This window comes from Chlamydotis macqueenii, chromosome 1, assembly GCF_036417535.1.
Source record: "Chlamydotis macqueenii isolate bChlMac1 chromosome 1, bChlMac1.mat, whole genome shotgun sequence".
Lineage (NCBI taxonomy): Eukaryota > Metazoa > Chordata > Aves > Otidiformes > Otididae > Chlamydotis > Chlamydotis macqueenii.
The window spans coordinates 189,439,149-189,445,380 of record NC_141556.1 but is presented as its reverse complement, the minus strand read 5'-3'; positions in this window follow the sequence as shown (position 1 = coordinate 189,445,380).

Below are 6,232 nucleotides of genomic sequence, written 5' to 3'. Positions count from 1 at the left end.
GAGAGGAAGGTCAGTGTGAGAAAAACTTTAGGTTCACCAGCTGCCTCAAATGTCCCCTGATCTTGTCAGCACAGGCATCACACAAGATCCAGATACACAGGTAATGAGAATCCAGAGACATCTTCAAAATAGAGGCTTCAGAATTCATGATGATTTTTTTTTGGGTCTCGAGGGCATGAAACACTGCCTCTTTTGGCTCAGATATCTAAGGAGAAAGGAGCACACTGAAGAGCGGCGGGGTATCTTTTTAACAGGACATTAAGCATGGCATAAAGGGGTCCTGAACAGATTTGTACCCAGAAAAGCCCTGTGAATCTGTCAGTCCCTTTGAGGAGGATATGGTGATGTAGAATTTAACAAAATGCCAGTTCAACATACTACACTATGTCTTAAAGGTTCAAAGCACTTTGGGATTGCTATTTGTCAGGCAAGCATCTGAAATCCTGCTTCTTTCAATTTTCCTTGCTTTCTAATGTCTCTTTGTGCAACAAAACTAGGTAAGACAAAAAAAAAAAATCACTATGTATACTTTTAAATTCTTTCACCCAAATTTTCTGCCTGCAATGGATTTCATGCTGACTTGCCACAGGTAATAAAACAAGATCCTGACAAAGAGTATCCTGTCCTTCAGTGACGGAACAGGTAGAAGGTGGCTGGTTAGTCCTGTTTCATCAAACAGATTTCAGAGAAAAAGCTGAGTAATAAAGGTTTCAGTACACAGTCAGTGGTCACAAATACTCATGACAGCCTCATTTTTTTTATTTAAAAAGATCATTCACAACAGCACGTTACCATATACATCATTCAAGTTACAGAGCAGGATACTAAAGCTCTTTGTCATCCAAATATTCTTAGGATATCATCAACCAAAATGAAGCCCAAAGTCACTCTGTCTTCTTATATCAGAATAAATTAGCATTGAAAAATATTAATAATTTACAAAGGAGACTATACGGACAAAGTGATCAAAGCAACACAACAACTCTGACACGAGAACTCATTTCCTGAAAGCACCTCTGCTTCTATGGGCTTTTAATGTCCCTTTACGAGGTTTTACGAGTTAAATCTTGATGCCCTGACTCAGTATTTCCACAGTCAAAAAGGCATTGGTGGTTTTGCCTCAGAAGAACATCAGATGTGGCTCCTGACTGAAGAATTCCACAAGTCAAACACTCTTCTTGCTAAGGTCCTCCTTTCCCTACATCTGGGGGCTCACTCTCTCAGCTTTGCTAGTGGACAAGATGAGGCTGTTTGAAAACAGGGGTCAGATAAGGTAAGCCAAGCCTGCTATCACCCAGAAACACCTGAAAGATTGTACAGCTATACCCCAGTGCACCATAACATGCACCTCTGTTTTTCACCCTGCTAACTGCTTGAGTTCACATTGAGATGGTGATTCATTATATTGTTTGTCACCTTGATAACATCTTAAACTCTGGTTTCAGTAACTGGGCTACACAATAGTAAAAAATATGAGGCCTTAATTATGTGCTTCTACATTCAAGGTATCTTCACCTTTATGCCAATTTCAATTTGTATTCATTTTACTTAACGAAGATGCCACATTCCCCTAGAAAATCAACCTTTTCTGAAGGACATCATGTCAGGACACCAGCACTATGAAATGAATCTGCAGAAGGAATCTTCCCTCCCTCTTCTCTTGAGTAACAAGGGGAGAAAAGATTTGCTGTTTCCACTGCTGTGGTTGGTCATATTGCTTTTTCAGCTTTGAAAGTAGAAAGAGAGTAACCTAGTGAAGCAGGGTTGTCTCTACACTGCAAAGAGGCTCAAAAAAGCAGAAATTTCTTTTAATATGCTCTTTCCTTCATCAGCTAGCGCTAACTGGAGCCTGCCCAGGAAGCAGTGATGTTGAGAGCAGCACAAAATCTAGTACGAGAAGGGAATAGCTAGATGCCTAGTAAAGCTGCAATGCCAGAAGTCATAAAAGGGTTTAGAGACAACAAAACCAGTGTTGGATGATAGAAAAAATGCTAGTCTCTGTCATCCAAAGTTGTGGAGCAGGTTTTGTCTCACCTTGTACACTAGGTATCTACTTCAGAGCACTCGGGGCTGCCTTTACCACCAGTCACGAAACATATGAGGGCATGCACAGTCATCAGATGTTTTTAGCTATTTATTTTACAGTTAAAACACTTATTCACTTTATTGACAGAAAGGGAAGCCTAAAGTGGCAGATGTAAACATCCCAACCATTATCTCTTGCATTTTTGCAGATACCCTTCAAACATCTCCAGTCTGAACACACGATACTTCTTACTGCAAAAAATGCTGGAGAAGAGAAGGCTCCAGGGAGACCTGATAGCGGTCTTCCAGTACCTCAAGGGGGCCTACAAGAAAGATGGGGAGAGGCTGTTTAGTAGGGCCTGTTGCGATTGGACAAGGAGTAATGGTTTTAAAATAGTGGGGGGTAGATTTAGATTGGAAATTAGGAAAAAATTTTTTACAATGCGAGTTATAAAACACTGGAACAGGTTGCCCAGAAAGGTGGTGGAAGCCCCATCCCTGGAAACGTTCAAGGCCAGGCTGGATGAGGCTCTGAGCAACCTGATCTAGTTGGGGATGTCCCTGCTCCTTGCAGCGGGGTTGGACTAGATGACCTTTAAAGGTCCCTTCCAACCCTAACCATTCTATGATTCTAAAAAAGCAAAAGAGAATGAGGTTCACTGAGAGCAGAGGAGCACAGGACTAGAAAGGAAATATGAAGAAACTGTCCTCTCCTTTGTGAAGACTTTTACATCACATTCAGAACTTTTATTTCACAAAAGGTTAGTGCCTTTTCAGAGAGATGAAATCCAATCAGAAGGTGTCTCAGCCCTATATAGATAATTATCATGAATGAAACCAATTTGTCATGTTGAAATGCAGTTTCGTGGCTCATTACAGAGATTACAGACAGAAAAAGTGCATCCAGTTCAGGTATTAATTGAATCTTCTCACTGATTTACAAATGTTAAATGGTCTGAGGTATCCATACTATGCCTAGAATGAAAATAAGGTTAGATTCTTCCAGAGTAGCTACACATTCCGTTTAGGAAATGCAAGTTCATTATTTTAGTCACGGACTTCCAAAATCAGTGACACAGAGAGCTTCATTCCTTACTGAATGCTGACCAAATGTGGCAGATACCCATTCTGGATCAAACTGCTGAATGAACACGTGAATGTGATAATCAGTAGCTGGCATTTTTTACCAATTTTAAATGAGTTCGTTTGGTTTCAAAGTGACAGTCACCAGAGGAGAAAAATACTTCACGTCTCTACAAAACAACACAACATGCTCTCCCAACACAGAGCAATCACTTTAGGGAACAAAAATCCTCACAAACTCACCTACTTCAAAGCCAGGTAGATCCACACTACCCTGTCGTCACTGCAGTAACTGAGGTTTATACCCCAAAAGACTACACACTGTATAGACAAAAAGGGTAAAGAGGACTGTTATTGCAGCCTGCCTTTGTTCATCAGTTGAGGAAATGAAGGATTAATCCTAGATTCTCAAAGATGATTAATCATGGAAGTGTGGGACTAATTATCTCTGAGGATTTGAGCCAAAGTGATTTGCTGAAGGTCACCAGGAAGTCTGTGACCATTTCAGAAAAGGAACTTGAACCTGATGAATATGAATCCAAAATTGTAACCAAACACTCTTTCTGACTTCAGCTAACAGCATTTAGGAATCCTGAGGAGACCACTTTGATGATAACCTTTCTGATACTTGGAACGCAGCCATGCAAACAAGCTGTTAACAGGCGAGAGAAGCTGTGACTTTGCAAAGCACTAGTCATCCTGCAGCGACTGCTCTTTAAACTGTGGCTAACCGTCAAGTGGTTGGTGCTTTGGTGAGTACAGGCTGAGCTACCTCACATTTGCTATGGGGTGAAAACATTCTCACAGGCTCTCCCAGCAGCATAGCTACTGTGGTGCAGCCTTGCCTTGTGGTAACTTGTTCGTGCAGTCAATCAATCCTTCTGCTCACTTCCAACGGTTAGCGGAAGACATGCCTCATAGGTGAAAATTGGCTACCTCTTCTTATTTTATCCCATTTTTTTGTCATAAAGTATATTAAAATATTTTATGGGGGTTTTATTGGGTTTTTTTTTTTTGCTTGTCTAGTTTTGAATACGAACTAGGCTTAGTGCAATTCTGCGACAGGAGTTCTATCACTGCTAAGCTGATTAGAAAGCCAGGAGCAACACAGTTGAGCTCTATTATAAGCTATCAGTAACAATCACCACTGGGAATTACCGTGTACTCCTGAAGAACAAAATCCATTTTAAATCAGAATGAGAGATGCAGGACAGTCAAGGAAGCTCAGAAGGTGACTGGGTAGTGTTATCAGTTAAATGGATTTTATAAAACATCCATTTTTCAAATCTTTACTTTACACAGTATAAGACCAGGCCCTCAGGGATTCTGCATCCCATCAGGGGTATAATCTGGCAGCAAAGAGAGAGCTGGGCGATAAATAGTTCCTGATGGCTTGGTCCCTTGAAAGCCCCGTGGCATTGTAGTCAATGAACTTTTCAGAGTACTTGATCACACTGCTGGCATGCCCTGAAAGAGGGTTCCAGTAAAATGCCTCTGACATGCATTATCAAGCAGCATACAAAACTGCTGCACATGCAGAACCCTTGGCCTTGAAGGTTGAATTCAGCTGACATGGAACTTCCTCAAGTTGAAGGACATTTTGCTCTCTCCCCACTGATGTCTGACACCATCGCCACGGTTCGTGTCTGCTGCATGAGTGTGCAAGCTGACAGGGAACAGGCCAGCAGCTCTGTTACAGAAGCAATCCTGATGGCTCCACTCACTGAACAGCACTGGGTGACAATACGACAGTGCATGGTGGTGTGGCAATGGCAGACTAGCAGTGTTGGGAGCAAACTGTATCCTTACCTTTGTTGTAGAACAGTGAGTCCGATAACTATTCCTCCTCATTATCATCTTCCCCTGAAATCGACTCCCGTTGTTACCTTGCTGCTATTTAATCCTTGCCATGAACCTGGCCATCTCCCTGAGTGATCACTGCTGCCTCTTAATAAGGAAATGTGGTCTTAAGGAAGTAGCTAGGTTAACAGGCATTAATGGTACAACAAAATTACTGCAAGTTTCCCCAGGCTTCTTTTTTGAGCCACTTCCTTCCTAATTTGGAAGAATTATCTATATTTGCGAGAAGGAATCAAAGACTTCTTATAAATCCTTTTTTTTTTTCTCTGTTGGAATAGCTAACATGCATAGCAAGACAAGAAGTCTAAGACTGAGACAATTCTCCACACAGACTACCAAAGACCCTTCAAATTCTCCATTGCTAGTGATCTAGGTGAGATGGCTCAGAATGGTCACTTTCAACAACATTTGGGAACGTGTGCTTGCCTTCTTTTTAATCTAAAGCTGAATGGGCTTGAAATTTATGTCAAAAGGTCATCCCAAAGCCCCAGCTCCCATGGCAATCTCATCCTGGAGGTCCCTGCAGCTTGCTATTCCAGCATTTTCCCAGAACCTTACACTTAAGCTCGGAGGACCTAGAGGCCTAGTTTTTGTCTAAATTCCCAGGCAGTGAAAACTATCATACCAGAATTTGGCACTGAGTGACAAGGATCACTTTACCCAAGACGTGGGATAGACAAAGTATGCTGCTGGGTGTGGGGAGCTGGGGGCTGTGACTCCTGTTGACAGGATAACTTCTGGTTTTATTCAAGGATTCTATAAGCTGTGTGATCACTTCAGAGGAGGTAACACAGGTCTTCACCTTATAAACTTCGCAGTTGTAAGATTTAAGATCTCTTTGGGGACTCGTCTCTTGATCCCATTCTGCTTGCCTTCCTGATTGCTTAGAGACTTCACTTGGAGGGAGGTGCTGTGGGTACCCTGCCCCTCTCACATGTACAGCCTGGAGGTCAACACACTGTTGGAAGGAAAGCTAGATGGCTTGCATCCTCTGAGATTGATGAGGATGCCGAATCCAATTTGCACGCTTTCTGGATTTTTTAGACTCTCAGAAGACGGAAATTCTGCTCTGTGAAGTACTTGTGTTTGGATGTAGCACTCAAGTTGATGGACGCACTTAATGTACGTTCCTAACTCTTACAGTACCAAAGGACTGGAGTTCAACCACCCTTTTTCCCATGGACTAACTCCTGAGCTTTCTGGATTGTTCTTTGTAGATGCCCTAAGATGCGCCTATGCTATGTGCAGAAAACAGAGCAAAGAG